Here is an 18,093-nt window from a genome sequence, read left to right on the forward strand (position 1 = left end):
AGAAGCTGTGGACCCAGCAAAACGAGGTGTCTCCATCCCCCGACCCAGTACTCTGATATGTATCCTGTTGGTTGTTAGAAATTATTTTAATTTTTTTACAACAAAGAGAGAAAAATATTATTTTACCTAATTTTAATCTAAGCGATTTGGGTCCCTTGACAGTGTCAAAGTTACAGGTAAGGTTGTGACCATGTCCTGCTTTATACATCTGTTTTTTAATTGGGACATATATGTAATATATATTTTTGTCTCTTTCCCCCCTCTGTATGGAACTCAAAAGCTCCCCCTTATGGCAAAACAGTTCTTTTTTTCCCTCCAAGTGTTTAATATATTAGTCAAAATGAGTTTAGCAGTGATAGATTACAAATTACTAGTTATCAGTTTGCTCAGATAATGTAGTGATAAAAACCAGCTGTAGAGAGCATGCTAGAAGCCAGGGGGTGAAATGAATCCTCCCCATGTGTGTGTGATTCTCTTCCCTGTGGTGTTTCTGTCCTTGGGGTGCTTGGCCTTTGTCCTGAAAGTTGGGACCATTGCTTTAGGGAGAGAGAAAACCAGTGGAGAACTTGGGGTGGTAAAGGTATAAAGATTTGTAAGATGAGCAAATAACTCAGACATCCCCTCTCTAAAAGCTGGAGTGTGTGATGTGGGTATTGTGACACCATTCTGAAGACCAGAGATCCCAGATTCATATCTTCCTGGATTGGGAAGAATTTCCACATAGTCTTAGACCAAGAATATTTGAACTCAGTTTCTCCAGTTATAAATGAAAATTGCACTATATTTTAAGTATGTTTTCAAATACTAACTATAAGAAAAAAAAAAAGTTTGCGTCTACCATGTCTTGGGTATGGAACTGTCCTGAGCAAATCTTTCACTCTCTGCAGATCACCTGTATAAGTCACGATGTTGCCATTCAGGAGAGAGTTATGCTGAATTCTATAAATTATATCCTTCAAAAATCCCTCTTCCTCCACTATAGAAGTTGAAATATGACTACTGATTCACTTAAGTTGTTGCAATTTAGCATCTGGAAAGTGTGTGTAAGTCACAGTGTGAGCCAGGTGTGATGATGTACACCTGTAACCCCAGTACTTGGGAGGGTGAGACAGGAAAATTCCAGGATTGAGGACAGCCTCAGCAATTTAGCGAGACCTCATTTCCAAATAAAAAAATAAAAAAGAAGCTAGGGGTGTAACTCAGAGGTAGAATGCCCTTGTGTTCAAACCCCGGTAACCCCCCCCCACACACACACACGCACACACACACACACGCACACGGTGTGTGAAATGATTTTGAATATTTCTAGACATGTGTAACTCTTATCATCTCTCATTCTAAGTGTGAAATCAAGAAGCTCTCAGTTCACACACCAGCACACATGAGTGTGCCATTTCGCTTCTCCAGCCTTCTATGGCTCTGTCTTTAAAATGGAAATATCTACTTCAAAAATTTAGCTTGAAGAAAAAGTATGCTCTGGGGCATGACATTTTATAAACTATAGAATTGGCATATTAATTTTATTTTGCTGTCAAGAGCATTGTGCCCCCTTTAGGCTCTTAAAGACAAACAGAAATTGAAGACGTCAGCTATTTCTTTCTTATGGCAGGCAGAAAAATGAAGGAACAAAACCGTTTATATCTGATAGGTCTTTGAGCGCCTTGACCTCGGTTTCTAAATGCATTGGGAGATTTGGCAAAGCTTTTCCCTTCTATATTCATTCAACCTGCAGTTACTATATCTCTCCCACCTGTCTTGGAAGCCCCTCTCACTGTCTTTCATGCAGGTATATATTTGCTTGTTTTTAACCGAGTGCATAGAATTACATGAACTATCACCTTTGACTCATGACCTGTCCCAATCAATGAACAATCTATACGTGGCTTTTTAATTTACTCATGCATGCTATACTAATTTAGCATGTGTTGCTCTCTCTTCTCTAACCCATCACTTGCTCTTTCTTGGATTTGTTTCCTCTTCTTTTTATTATTTGTAGTAGCAGAGAAAGCATTTGAGAGCGGTCTAATTCTGATCTATGTGAGATCTTTGTATGACTTTATAAAAAATAAAAGGACAGGAGTCAAGGGTCCCTAAGATCACTTCTAAATCAGAAATATAAGGGGACCTTCAAGTGTTGGAGTATGGCAACAGTTCTCACCTACTTATTCCATCCCAGTACTCATGGATCCCTTCAGTTTCTGGGGGGAAAAAAATGTTCTAAAATTTTTTCGCCTCTGTTCCTTTATTCCTAGGATACGCTCCTTCGACACTAATTTTTTTTTTTTTTTGGTAATAACTAAAAGACAAGTGTGTTGCCATAGAGGGTATGAGTTCTACTGGAAGTTAGGACAGTAACATCAAAGCAGAACCCTAAAGACTGGGAAGAATTTGAATGGGTGAGAGTGGTTCAAAGAACATGTTTCAGAGTCACCATGACCTGGGTTCCTATGACCTTTTGCAATTTGCTTTATTGTTCTGAGTCTCTGAGACTTTCCCAAGACGTTGTCATGAGGATTAAATTAGTGTGCTGCATGACATAGTAGGTGCTCAATAAATGAGCACCCCATTTTTCTTTCCACAGATCTAAATGTGATGCCTCCCTAGCCTTTTATTTATTTTTATTTTTTGGCTCTCTTTTAGAGTCAGAGATCTATCTATTTTACTCCAGGCCAGATGACTTATTCTCATCTCAGAATTCCTAGGGCAAAGAATTGTCTGCACTGCAGAATCTAGAACTAAATGAGATAGGGATGTTCTTGGTACTCTATTTATGTCTTCCCACCGAGATCAGAATGCTTCCAGGGCAAGGATCCTCAAGGGCCAATTCAGTCACCAGTTCCTGAGAGAACCTTTCACTAATAGCATGGTTCCCCACCAGCCTGTAGAGCTCCCTCCTCTGGGCTCTCTCAGAACTCCCTCTGAATTTCCAACAGCTCAGTTCCCCAAGGTGAATCATCACACTGTTTAATTACATATCTAATCTGAATTCCCTTTCTCTGTTGGCATTTATATCTGTGCTCCCCCTAGCTCAGCACTTTACATATAGCTGCTGGCCCATAACCACTGTGGAATTTAAGTATCTGTCCACTTACATAGATTGGCTTCTTCAAATTCTACTGCCGTGCCAGTAATGGTGCTATAAACATATTAGGTTCTTAATAAATGCTTAATTTAACTTTTCCATTTTCTCAGATGATACATCTGTGGACACCTAGACCAATAGAATGAAGTTAATATGCTGCTCAACGGAAGGTCACTAAACAGATGTAGATTTTGGAGTGGAATAAATTGGGTTTAGATCTCATTTTTGCTAAGTAACAATTCTTTTTTTTTTTTTTTTTGGTGGTACTGGGGTTCCTGGAAGCCCTTCTACCTCGGGGCTACACTCCCAGACCCATTTTTACATTTTTATTTGGAAACAGGGTCTCCTAAACCAGCGCACGCACGGCTGGCTTCGAACCTGCGCGATCCTCCTGTCTCTGCCTCCCAAGCACGGGGATTACAAGCGTGCGCCACCACGCCCGGCTAAGTAACAATTCTAATAACGCCCTACATTTATTGCATATGCACTAAGTTCCAAGCAATATGTAAGTGCTTTTTATTGGAAGAGTCACATCTAATTATTATAATAAGCTAAAGGGAAATGCTAGTCATCATCCCATTTTACAGAAGAAATAAAACAAGACCTGAATCAGAAAGATTAAATAGTAGAGAATTCAGCCAGTATAGACTTAGCACTCTGTGGACTAGCTTCATGGTTTAGAAAAAGTCACTTAGCCTATTGAGTCTCAGTTTTTCTTTTTACAACTTTCATTAGGTTATCTGGAAGATTAAATAAGATGATGGATATCATATTGCACTATGAAAAGCACACATGTCAGTGAGTGTTGGATAAACATTAGCTTCTTTGCTTCCTCCTCAACAATACTTGACTTGTATCATTGTAACATGTGTCCTGGAATTAACAGTTGTGATAATCACACCAGAAGTCCTAATGATTTCCCCTCATTGCGCACCTACTATGTATCGCACACCCTATTACATTTTTCACCTTTCTTTTCTGAGGACAAAGAGGAAGCTCTGAATTCAGTTTATCTGAATTGCTCAGCAATTTTCTATCTAGCCTTCTATTTTTGTAAATCATATTTAAGAGCAAGTTTATTCTCAGACAAGAGTAGTTTTGAGCATCACCAAGGTCTATGTTTCTGCCAAAAACAAAGAAAAAAAAAGAATCATGACTTAATAATTGCTATTCTGAGTCCACGGTCATAAAGAGAGCTAGCGATCACATTGTTTGTGTGGAGTGGAGGCAGAATATGGAGTTGCAGGGCCACTGAGAGGTGAAGAGGGTAAGTCATGGTGTTTCCTCTGTCACTTTTGAAGGCTTTGCATTCAGTAGTGGGTGGCTCTAGAGCCCACTGGAGTCTTCTCATAGTCTTTCTATGGGCTTCTGACTCGGAAGCTAAAACAGAAACTTCTGGGTTCGGACCCTAGTGTTTGGAGTCATGCCAAAGAGCTCTCTTTTGTCTACCTGAGGAACTGAGAGCATTTCTTAAGCTTAGAATTTCCATTGAAGATGAATATTAATGATTGACACTGCTTGATTTTTTTAATTTGTAGAAAAATGTGCCACTTGATAGGCTCTTATTTTTACTTTCTTGATAATAATCATTAGATTTATCATGGTGGACACTATTCTAATTGGTTACATATATTGTTTCATTTATTCTGAGAGCTGTTGTCTGTGGTGTTTCTTAGTCTTCCCATTTTGCAGATGTAAAATAAATAACATTTAAAATAATGGGATAAGCCGGAGGTGGTGGCGCAGGCTTGTAATTCCCGTGCTTGGGAGGCTGAGACAGGAAGATCACACAGGTTCGAAGCCAGCTTCAGCTACTTAGTGAGGCTTTCAGCAACTTAGTGAGACCCTGTTTCCAAATAAAATATAAAATGGGAGTATAGCCCAGAGCTAGAAAGCTTCTGGCTTCCATCCCAAGTACCACCACCAAAAATAAAATAAAATAAAATGAAATAAAATAAAATAATGGGATAAAAGCAAACAAACAAAAAATGTTGGTTGGATTATGTGAGACACTGGAACCCACATCTGTCTCACTCCAAAGTCCATATTCTTAACTACCTGGCTGTCCTGCCTCTAATCCACCTTTAATCTTTCTATTGTTTTAAATGAGAAGCAGGCAACTATCTCCAGAATCTTAGAGGAAGCTTTGTGAGAAATCAGAAATAGGCAAAGGTGGGCGTTCTCTTCATTTTGTATGTTTTGCCTTCTTTTGTTGACCAGAAAAGAAAACATTTGATAACTCCCTCCTCTTAATTCCAGGACAAATGAATCTTGTGGCTTCTTTGAAAGGAGGCCTCGAGTCACATAATGGACAATACTTACAACTTTTTTTTTCCAGAAATTGCAGAATCACTGTCCAATTGGCCACTTTTTTTTATCAACAGAGATTGAAGGCATAGAATTGATTGTTTGGTAAACACTTTTCTATGGAGAACTAACCCAGCAATGCTTTTTTATGAACTCAATATAAATCAATTAAGAATATCATATCTTCTCCTTCAGTGTGCCACATATGGACCGAACCCATATCCTTACATCAACCCAATTAAGTTGCTTTTTCTCTGCTTGTTTGAAAAGATTAGGGCATTAAAGCTCAGAAAGGGGGGGGGGGCAACAGACCCTAAACCACTTAGCTTGTGAGATCTATCCAAACCAGAACTCTAACTTAGGGGCTTTGATTCCAATCTAATGCAAACATCACTGTCTCCATAACATTGTTCCTGATTTACAAATCATTCCTAAAGGGCTAGTTAGCTTTTTCTCCCTCCTATACAGTTGGATTTTTGCACCTATCTTCCTGTTTAGTCTAGATTTTCAGGTTCTTAAAAGTGAGAGCTGAGTCTTGTGCCCTTTTGCTATCCACTTCTGTGTTTTGCGCAGACTACAAACTCCTTGAACATTTGATAACCTCCATGTGACTTTCACAAACCTAACTATGTGCGGCTTCCAGAAAAGTGCCACACTTCTCCAAGATCACCCAGGGTCCTTTGAGTTCTTAAAACCCAGTTGAAGAAAGCTGTGGCTCTTTCAGAAAGCCTCTCTCCTGTCCTGTACCAATCCAAGTTAATCTCCCCCTCTCTGAAACTCTCTCCAGCCTAATCCTCAAGCTATTCAGCCAGCATCACATACAGCCTTATTTATTACTTTCTGTCTTTTTTTTTTGTACTGGAGATTGAACCCAGGACCATTCTACCTCCAAGCTACACTCCCAGCCCTATTTCATTTTTATTTGGAAATAGGGTCTCATTAAGTTGCTGAGGCTGGTCTCCAGACTGCTATCCTCTGGCCTCAGCCTCCCATGAATTATAGGTGTGTGCCACTGCACATGAATAATTACTTGTTTTGTAGACATAATCCTAGCTGAGTGGCATTGGAAAGGGTGGTAGCAGGTGTTCCACACCAGTTCATTATTATTTAGTTTTTAAATAGAAGGTTCTTTACAACCTGTTGAATCTAGTGCTCTATTTTTTTTTTTTTTTACATATAAGGACCCAGAGAAGAAAAATACTCTTCCAGAATCCCACATCCATACCACTCCAAAGTAAGAATTCCCCAGTTTTTTAGTTTCCAAAATAATAAGATTTCTACTGAAATATTGACTCTTATTGCAAATAATGACAATTCATTTATTCATTCAATAATTATTCAACTATAACTTTCTATTATGTATCTGGTATTTTGTCTAGCTCTCTGGCTAGCTGTCTAGCATGATTTTCATTCTTAGTTTATTATGATTATTGTTACTAATAGGTGATAATTTATATTTGTTTTTATGTGGTACATATTTATGCATTACATAATTTAATCTTTATAACAACCCTAAGAGACAGAAAATAGAACCATCTTCATTTCACACAGAAAAAAATTAGCTTCAGAGCACTGTGTGAATTTGGAAGGACCAAAAACCAGGTGTAACTGACTCTAAAGTTCACATTCTTGACCTTAAGGCTAAATATCAGTGAAATGTCTTTCTTGATAAATTAATTGAGATTTGCTGTGCAGTACTCCATGCTACTTCTTAAATTCATGGATTCTGAGAATGGGTGGTGACCATCTCTTCCCAAGGAGGTCAATGGAAAGCACTATTGAAATGACCATTGCACAAAAAATAAACATCATTGCACACGCTTGTAATCCCCGTGCTTGGGAGGCGGAGACAGGAGGATCGCGCAGGTTTGAAGCCAGCCGCGCTGGCTTAGGAGACCCTGTTTCTCAAATATAAAAAAGTATAAAATAGTTCTGGGAGTGTAGCCTGGAGGTAGAAGGGCTTCCAGGAACCCCAGTGCCACCCCCCCCAAAAAAAATAAACAAAAAAACTATCATTTAATTCTGGATGAACACAGACTCTGGACTTACTTAGATCACTTTTTATAAAAATCACTAATTTCGTTTATCTATTTATTTATTTATTTATTTATTTATTTATTTATTTTTGGTGGTGCTGGTGATCCAACCAAGGGCCTCACTCTTGCTAGGAAAGAACTCTTATCACTGAGCTGCAAAGCCAAGATGCTGGGAATAAACTCCAGGACCTCATACATGCAAAGTATGTGTTCTTTTTTTTTTTTTTTTTTTTTTTTTTTTTTTTTTTTTTTTTTTTCATTTTTTTTTAATTTATTTTTTAAATTGGTGCATTGTAGTCATATATCAATCACATTGGAGTACAAGACTTGAGAGGATATACAAGCACACATCATCCAATTAGCCCTCCTCCAGCCCCCATCCCATTCCCTCCCCCTCCCTCCATCCCACACTTCTTTGGTGATTTACTTTGATACATTTGTTTATGTACCTCCTGCATTTTAAAGAGGCTCCGTCCTCCAGTATTACATACCCTCTGATTGGTCACTTTAGTTGCTTCACTATAGGGCCCTTTCTATAGCTCAACCTCTTCCTGTTGCCCTTTTCCTCCTAGTTATTGCTGATTAAGAGAAGCATCTGATTTATATTTTCTGCGATGTTTCTCTGTGCATGCTGCGTTGCAAGTACCAATCCCACTCTTGATGGTCCCAGTAGTGGCCTGGCTACTCAGTGGACTGATCCAGACCTCGCTGGCTCACGCAGCGGCCTTGCCTCATGGGAGGACCCAGTTCTGGTCTCGCTGGCCCCTGAACCGGTCAAACCCCTAAGCTGGCTTTGGTCCCGACCTTGGAGGCCACAGGAGTGAACTTGCCTCACGCCAGGCTCCGAAGCTGGCCATTGGCCCCTGTACCGGTCTAACCCCTTGGCAGGATTCCAATCCTGGCCTCGGAGGCCCCAACACTGGTAATGCCTCACGGTAGGCTCCGATGCCGGCCTCACTGGCCCCAGCACCGGCCTAACCCCTTGACAGGCTCTTATCCTGGCCTCAGAGGCCCCAGTACCGGCCTTGCCTCACGGCAGGCTCTGATGCCGGCCTCGCTGGCCCCAGCACCGGCCTAACCCCTCGGCACGCTCCGATCCCGGCCTCGGAGGCCCCAGCACTGGTCATGCCTCACGGCAGGCTCCGCTGCCGGCCTCGTTGGCCCCAGCACTGGCCTAACCCCTCGGCAGGCTCTTATCCTGGCCTCGAGGCCCCAGTACCGGCCTTGCCTCACGGCAGGCTCCGATGCCGGCCTCACTGGCCCCAGCAGCGGCCTAACCCCTCGGCAGGCTCCGATCCCGGTCTCAGAGGCCCCAGTACCGGCCTTGCCTCACGGCAGGCTCCGATGCCGGCCTCGCTGGCCCCAGCACCGGCCTAAACCCTCGGCAGGCTCTTGTCCTGGCCTCGGAGGCCCCAGTACCGGCCTTGCCTCACGACAGGCTCCGATGCCGGCCTCGCTGGCCCCAGCAGCGGCCTAACCCCTCGGCAGGCTCCGATCCCGGCCTCGGAGGCCCCAGCACTGGTCATGCCTCAAGGCAGGCTCCGATGCCGGCCTCGCTGGCCCCAGCACCGGCCTAACCCCTTGGCAGGCGCTTATCCTGGCCTCGGAGGCCCCAGTACCGGCCTTGCCTCACGGCAGGCTCCGATGCCGGCCTCGCTGGCCCCAGCACCGGCCTAACCCCTCGGCATGCTCCGATCCCGGCCTCGGAGGCCCCAGTACCGGCCTTGCCTCAAGGCAGGCTCCGATGCCGGCCTCACTGGCCCCAGCACTGGCCTAACCCCTCGGCAGGCTCTTATCCTGGCCTCGGAGGCCCCAGTACCGGCCTTGCCTCACGGCGGGCTCCGATGCCGGTCTCGCTGGCCCCAGCACCGGCCTAACCCCTCGGCAGGCTCCGATCCCGACCTCGGAGGCCCCAGCCCTGGTCATGCCTCAAGGCAGGCTCCGATGCCGGCCTCGCTGGCCCCAGCACCGGCCTAGCCCCTTGGCAGGCTCTTATCCTGGCCTCGGAGGCCCCAGTACCGGCCTTGCCTCAAGGCAGGCTCCGATGCCGGCCTCGCTGGCCCCGGCACCGGCCTAACCCCTCGGCATGCTCCGATCCCGGCCTCGGAGGCCCCAGCACTGGTCATGCCTCACGGCAGGCTCCGCTGCCGGCCTCGTTGGCCGCAGCACCGGCCTAACCCCTCGGCAAGCTCTTATCCTGGCCTCGGAGGCCCCAGTACCGGCCTTGCCTCACAGCAGGCTCCGATGCCGGCCTCGCTGGCCCCAGCACCGGCCTAACCCCTCAGCAGGCTCTTGTCCTGGCCTCGGAGGCCCCAGTACCGGCCTTGCCTCACGGCAGGCTCCGATGCCGGCCTCAGAGGCCCCAGTACCGGCCTTGCCTCAAGGCAGGCTCCGATGCCGGCCTCACTGGCCCCAGCACCGGCCTAACCCCTCAGCAGGCTCTTGTCCTGGCCTCGGAGGCCCCAGTACCGGCCTTGCCTCAAGGCAGGCTCCGATGCCGGCCTCGCTGGCCCCAGCAGCGGCCTAACCCCTCGGCATGCTCCGATCCTGGCCTCGGAGGCCCCAGCACTGGTCATGCCTCAAGGCAGGCTCCGATGCCGGCCTCGCTGGCCCCAGCACCGGCCTAACCCCTCAGCAGGCTCTTATCCTGGCCTCGGAGGCCCCAGCACCGGCCTTGCCTCACGGCAGGCTCCGATGCCGGCCTCACTGGCCCCAGCAGCGGCCTAACCCCTCGGCAGGTTCCGATCCCAGCCTCGGAGGCCCCAGTACCGGCCTTGCCTCAAGGCAGGCTCCGATGCCGGCCTCGCTGGCCCCAGCACCGGCCTAGCCCCTTGGCAGGCTCTTATCCTGGCCTCGGAGGCCCCAGTACCGGCCTTGCCTCAAGGCAGGCTCCGATGCCGGCCTCGCTGGCCCCAGCACCGGCCTAACCCCTCGGCATGCTCCGATCCCGGCCTCGGAGGCCCCAGCACTGGTCATGCCTCACGGCAGGCTCCGCTGCCGGCCTCGTTGGCCCCAGCACCGGCCTAACCCCTCGGCAAGCTCTTATCCTGGCCTCGGAGGCCCCAGTACCGGCCTTGCCTCACAGCAGGCTCCGATGCCGGCCTCGCTGGCCCCAGCACCGGCCTAACCCCTCAGCAGGCTCTTATCCTGGCCTCGGAGGCCCCAGTACCGGCCTTGCCTCACGGCAGGCTCCGATGCCGGCCTCACTGGCCCCAGCAGCGGCCTAACCCCTCGGCAGGCTCCGATCCCGGCCTCAGAGGCCCCAGTACCGGCCTTGCCTCAAGGCAGGCTCCGATGCCGGCCTCGCTGGCCCCAGCACCGGCCTAACCCCTCGGCAGGCTCTTGTCCTGGCCTCGGAGGCCCCAGTACCGGCCCTGCCTCAAGGCAGGCTCCGATGCCGGCCTCGCTGGCCCCAGCAGCGGCCTAACCCCTCGGCATGCTCCGATCCTGGCCTCGGAGGCCCCAGCACTGGTCATGCCTCAAGACAGGCTCCGATGCCGGCCTCGCTGGCCCCAGCACCGGCCTAACCCCTCAGCAGGCTCTTATCCTGGCCTCGGAGGCCCCAGCACCGGCCTTGCCTCACGGCAGGCTCCGATGCCGGCCTCACTGGCCCCAGCAGCGGCCTAACCCCTCGGCAGGCTCCGATCCCGGCCTCGGAGGCCCCAGTACCGGCCTTGCCTCAAGGCAGGCTCCGATGCCGGCCTCGCTGGCCCCAGCAGCGGCCTAACCCCTCGGCAGGCTCCGATCCCGGCCTCGGAGGCCCCAGCACTGGTCATGCCTCAAGGCAGGCTCCGATGCCGGCCTTGCTGGCCCCAGCACCGGCCTAACCCCTCAGCAGGCTCTTGTCCTGGCCTCGGAGGCCCCAGTACCGGCCTTGCCTCAAGGCAGGCTCTGATGCCGGCCTCGCTGGCCCCAGCACCAGCCTAACCCCTCGGCATGCTCCGATCCTGGCCTCGGAGGCCCCAGCACTGGTCATGCCTCAAGGCAGGCTCCAATGCCGGCCTCGCTGGCCCCAGCACCGGCCTAACCCCTCAGCAGGCTCTTATCCTGGCCTCGGAGGCCCCAGCACCGGCCTTGCCTCACGGCAGGCTCCGATGCCGGCCTCACTGGCCCCAGCAGCGGCCTAACCCCTCGGGAGGCTCCGATCCCGGCCTCAGAGGCCCCAGTACCGGCCTTGCCTCAAGGCAGGCTCTGATGCCGGCCTCGCTGGCCCCAGCAGCAGCCTAACCCCTCGGCAGGCTCCGATCCCGGCCTCAGAGGCCCCAGCACTGGTCATGCCTCAAGGCAGGCTCCGATGCCGGCCTTGCTGGCCCCAGCACCGGCCTAACCCCTCAGCAGGCTCTTGTCCTGGCCTCGGAGGCCCCAGTACCGGCCTTGCCTCAAGGCAGGCTCCGATGCCGGCCTCGCTGGCCCCAGCAGCGGCCTAACCCCTCGGCATGCTCCGATCCTGGCCTCGGAGGCCCCAGCACTGGTCATGCCTCAAGGCAGGCTCCGATGCCGGCCTCCCTGGCCCCAGCACCGGCCTAACCCCTCAGCAGGCTCTTATCCTGGCCTCGGAGGCCCCAGCACCGGCCTAACCCCTCGGCAGGCTCTTATCCTGGCCTCGGAGGCCCCAGTACCGGCTTTGCTTCACGGCAGGCTCCGATGCCGGCCTCACTGACCCCAGCACCGGCCTAACCCCTCAGCAAGTTCCGGACCCGACCTCGGAGGCCCTAGCACAAGCCTTGCATCATGGCAGGCTCCAATGCCGGCCTCGCTGGCCCCAGCATCAGTCTAACCCCTCTGCAGGTTCCAATCCCGGCCACGGAGGCCTCAGTAGTGGCCTTGCCTCACAGCAAGCTCCGATGTCGGCCACTGGCCCCGGCGCCCGCCTAACCCCTCAGCAGGTTCCGATCACTGTCTCTGTGGTTAGTATTTCAAAGGATCCAGTTGTAATGTATCAGATCTCTGCCTCCCCCGAATATTGGCCACTGGCATTGCCACTGCCTCCACCGTTTCAAATCCTTCCCAGGCTCTTTTTCCACTCTGAATGTTGTCCAGTGTTCCTAAGCATGCGTGATGGTAGCATTCGACATTTGGTGTAATTTCTCCAAAAAAATAAAGTTGGTAAGATCCGGTTTCTGCTTCTCCTGAATACAAGTCTCTACCACCATCGCGAAGAACTCTTTCAACACCGCATTTCTCCTTGGTCTCCGCTAAACTCTCTCCTTATATGTGATGTCTGAGATTCTTAACAATATAGAGAAATAGCAGTCCTCTTTCACGGCGAATTTTTCCATAAGTTCCAGTGCATTTAGATAAGTTTCGTCTGCATCTCCAGTGTCCTGGCATCCATAACGGCTTTCTTACCACCTCTCCGATATTTTTCTTTATCTTTTTCTGTTCTGGGCCCGGTTTCTCCAGGGGTCTGGCGTGCTACTCGCAGTTCGGCTGGGACCCAGAGTCCCGCGATCCAGGCCCCAGCTGGCGTGCCCTGTGCTCGACCCCGCCCAGAACCCAGCATCTTACTGGGCCTTGTTTCTCCAGGGGTCTGGCATGCTACTCGCAGTTCGGCCTGGGGCCCAGAGTCCCACGACCTGGGCCCCATCTGGCGTGCCCCGCCCGCGACCCCTGCCCAGAACCCAGCGTCTTACTGGGCCTGGTTTCTCCAGGGGTCTGGCGTGCTACGCGCAGTTCGGCTGGGGCCCAGAGTCCCGCGACCCGGGCCCCATTAGGTGTGCCCCGCCCGCGACCCCCGCCCAGAACCCAGCGTCTTACTGGGCCTGGTTTCTCCAGGGGTCTGGCGTGCTACGCGCAGTTCGGCCCGGGGCCCAGGGTCCCGCGACCCAGGCCCCAGCTTTTGTGCGCCGCGCGCGACCCCTGCCCAGAACCCAGCGTCTTACTGGGCCTGGTTTCTCCAGGGATCTCCAAAGTATGTGTTCTACCACTGAGATACATCTCCTGGAAAAATATCAAACATCAAATTTGTTTTAATTTTCTGGGCCAGTGCTGAGGATTAAATCTGGGGCCTCACACATACGAAACATATGTTCTATCACTGAGGTATATCTTTAGCTCCAGTCTTCAATTTTTTTGTTGGTACGGGAGACTGAACCATCAGAGCCTTGTTCATGTTAAACATATGCTATACCACTGAGCTATATACCAGTTCCATAAAAGTACTACTGTTAACCAGTTAATAGATAATAATAATAATCAACTTCAACAATGGCCCTATTATATGGAGAGTGCTATGTGCTTCTTAAAAATAGGGACCTTTAAACTTACTGTGCAGTGCTGTGTTCAGAAACAACCATGGCATCTGCTCTTGTAGTATCTGCTCTTGTAGTATTCAGTAAACACTAGACAGTCTGAAGAGCTCTTGTAAGATCTGAGAGTCCAAGTTCTGTCTTATTTCTGCCAAGTAATTCCCGTGTTTCCTTCTCCTTTGAGAATCTGTCCGAGGATAGATGGTTTGTTGACCTTTAAATTTTAGACAGAGTCGTTCCCTATTACTCTCCCACATAGTCAGAATGGAGAGGTGGGGAGCTCTTGATGTCCAATGGGTTCTAAGGTAGAAAGTGGTTCTCTCAGCCAGACAGGCTTCAATCACCAGATGACCTCGACACCTTTCTGGAACTTTCTGGACCACATATGCTCTCAAAGGCAATGTTAATTTTTTTTTTTTTAATATTCACCATTCAGGGGGGAAAGAGCAAGCACTGTATCCCCAGAAAGGGAAGTGAGAAAGTCACTGGGTGACTGTTACCAGTTCAACATTTGCATGTGTAGCCAGTTAACAATTTTTTTTTTTTTTCTGAATAGAGAGACCCTGTTGGAAAGAAGCAAAAAGGCAGTAGTACTGCACTGAATTTGAATGCTGGCTATGGCCATGTGCAGGGCCTTTGCTCAGTTCATTCACTAGTTAAATGGGATCAGGGACACCAAGATCTCTTTTTTGGGGTTTCTATGAGGATTTAACACATGAAAATGCACTAAATATATGAAGCTTGCCTGTAAAAGTTCAATTATTGGGAGTTGTTTTTATTTTAATACTCTTTTTTTGCTAAGTTCTTTTTATAAAACATTCTTTAACACTACCCTTGAATAAAATGAATGTGCTTTATTTATATATTTTTGGAGGGAGTACTAGGAATTTAATCCAGGGAATTCTACCTCTGAGATGCACTCCAACCCTATTTATTATTATTATTTTTTATTTTGAAAAAGAGTCTCACTAAATTTTTGAGGGCCTTGCTAAATGGCTGAGGCTGGCCTGGAATCCACAATCCTTCTGTCTCAGTTTTCCCACATACTAGGATTACAGGTGTGTGTCATTCTGCCTGGCTGAATGTAGTGTTCTTTGCTAATTTATAAGGTATTTATTAATCACCCTTCTGTACCAAGCATTAGGTTATGTACCAAGAACTTAAGAACAGCAAGTTCTTGTGTCTTCAAGAACTCATCTGTCTAATAATAATAATAGTACCAATGAACTTGCATTACGTATCAATGAGTTTTGGTGTTGTGTTACCATATTCAATCCTCATAAAGATGTCCTGAGTTAGTGTTCTCACTTTACAGAGGAAGTAGTTGACCCAGAGGGGAAAAACACTGTAATCCACATGTGGAAACACAACAGAGCCACAGATCAAGCTTAGACTCTTTGGGGCCTAGAACCCTTTACTACCTTGCCAAACATTTCACTGGAAAAAAAATAAACCAAATATAATAGAACTTGGAGAGTTAGGCTGGTACAACATACTGGGAGAACTCTGGGGGAAAGAAATTGGGAGAGCCCAGGGCAAGCAACCAGGCATGAAGCAAGGGGAATTTTGCTATCTCTATATTGTTTGTCTTCTATTTTCATATTGAAAATACAGTTGTCCTTTGGTATTCACATAGATTGGTTCCAGGACTCTGCTCCTTTACCCAGATACTGAGGTCTATATGTGCTCAATCCTCATATAAAATGGCAGAGTACTATAGTATCTGCATATAACTCATCCACACCCTCCCATAGATGTTAAATCCTATCTCAGTTACTTGTACAAATACCTAATATAATATAAACACCATGCAAATAGTTGTTACATGTTTTGATTAAAAAATACATGAGGAAACATTTATACATGTTCAGTACAGCTGTACCATGGTAAGCTTAACTCCATGGCACCTGATCAAGGTTGGTTGTACCTGGGCTTGATGCAGAGCCCATGATAGGGGTTGATGCATGAACTTTATTTATTAAAAAAATGGGGGGGGGAGCCAGGTGTGATAGCACAGTCTTGTAATCCCAAACATGTATTTAATCAAAACATTATATATATATAATATATATATAATATATACATATATATATATTATATATATATACTTAAAATTACCTACTTTGCAGTGTTATTGCGAGGCATGAATGAGATGGTGCAGTAAAGCCCCTGGCACGGCGCCTACTGCAGCATACATGCTTAGAGCTGTAGCTGTCAGTGTTAGGTGTCTGTATCTCCCCCTGCCCCCTGTACCCAGTCCACTGCCAAAGCTCAGAACCCATGGATGATAGACAGAGTTACACAACAGTTACAGGAGCGAGTCCAACCACAGAGATTTGTTCCAAGGGATCCCATGCTATCCAAATGGACTTTTTCATCCTCAGTATATATATATATATATATATATATATATATATATATATATATATATATACTCCCGGAGGTAGAAAAAGCCCCTGTGTTCTACCCCCAGTGCCACCAAAAAAATAAAAAATAAAAATTCAAAGTGAATTAGTGATCCAGTCTCTTTCTATACCTAGTCTACTTTAGAGTTGGCAAACGGCTGGCTCTCTCTTTCATGGTCTCATTTGCAAATCAGGATCTCCCTTAAGAGGTGAGACAGCAAGAATCTTCAGTAACTCCACTTTAGAGATGAGGCTCTTGAGGCTCGGAGGTCCTAGTGATGGGCCTTGCACAAAAAGGCCAGAGGTGGTGAACCTGAGATTCTCCACCTGCGCCTTGATTCATGAATCTCTTCCTTCCTGGCTGGCTAGTGCAGATTCCCACTGCTACCAGACCATAATACTGACAGTGACCATGAGAGTGATGATATAATTTCTATGGTGCTAGCTGAGACAATGAATTCAACCAAGCTTTAAAGCAACGACTTTTCTCACCACTCATTTGAAATAAGTATGACACTTAGCCATACTTTCCGGATGGGGAGCCTGAGGCTTGCAGCAGGGGCTCACTGACTCACTTGGAGGTTATATGAGGATTTCAGCTAAAGTTGTTTGACTACAGAGATTTGGCTTTTAATTCCTCTTTACTAACACCTCTCTTGTCAGTCATCAGAAAATAGGAAATAGACCCACAGGGTGTTTACCTCAAGGCTAACTCCTAAAGAAAGCTCTCTTGAACATCCAAGCAACCGTCCTGCCATTTATCTTCCTTCCAACCACTCGGCTATCCCACCTCAGTTGACTGTCCAGGAAATGGAAGTCACAGTGCCTCCCTCCCTTGCCATATGGCTCTAAAAATAATGTGGTCCAATATAGTCAAAGTGCTTTCACAAAGGAGCAGCCCACAGAAGCAGCCTCTGAGCCTTGCTGTCTCACGTAAACATCTTCTCTCGCCAAGTCAGATGCAAGGACCCGGAGAAGGTTTGTGTCTTAGAAACAGGCTTAGGGGCACAACAAGTGTGGGTTTACATCCTGTCTCTGTCACTTACAAGGTACATGGCCTGGGGGCAAATTACCTCAGCGCTCTCTTGGTCTTCGTTTCTTCATCTGTAAATAGGCTTAAAATTACCTACTTTGCAGTGTTATTGCGAGGCATGAATGAGATGGTGCAGTAAAGCCCCTGGCACGGTGCCTACTGCAGAATACGTGCTTAGAGCTGTAGCTGTCAGTGTTAGGTGTCTGTATCTCCCCCCGCCCCCTGTACCCAGTCCACTGCCAAAGCTCAGAACCCATGGATGATAGACAGAGTTACACAACAGTTACAGGAGCGAGTCCAACCACAGAGATTTGTTCCAAGGGATCCCATGCTATCCAAATGGACTTTTTCATCCTCAGTCTATACTTAAATGAGGGAAAACAGAAATGACATTCTTTATTTTCATCAGACCTTTCTTTCTTTTTGTAATTTTTTTGTCTCCTTTCCTTCTTCTTTCTTTAATTTTAAATTTCAGACTCCCTAGAGACCAAGGAAAGCAACCTAAGAAAAGTAATATGTGAATAAGTATGTCGTTATTTGACTCCTAGCTTGTAATTTTCTTTGTGCCATATCCTGTGTGTCTGCCATGCCAGGCAAGCTGCAGTGAATCTGAGACATCCCCTTAGCAAGTGAGCTTTATTTATATACTGATGGAACTGGCAAATGCCCTGTTCAGGCCTTGTCACAGGTTTTGGTATTATACTTTCCTGAAAGTACAGGTTTGGCCTTTCTTCCTGTTATCAGGAAGGCTATATATTAGCTTGATAATGGCAATGACATACATGCTGCTTACATGAGGACATAGCCAAGGAGACCAACCACAAGAGAGCCAGTAGACCCAAAGCTGCTTTCATTCCTTTCTCCCTCCTCCCTTCAGTCCTAATGCAGATGCAAATCATAGGCTCAGAAATATGCAGAAACAGGTTTCCAAATACATCTGATAAATGGTGCTCTTGGGACACAGATCTATTTCTCCTCATGC

Source organism: Muscardinus avellanarius (assembly GCF_963383645.1).
Source record: "Muscardinus avellanarius genome assembly, chromosome: 13".
NCBI classification, from domain to species: Eukaryota; Metazoa; Chordata; class Mammalia; order Rodentia; family Gliridae; genus Muscardinus; species Muscardinus avellanarius.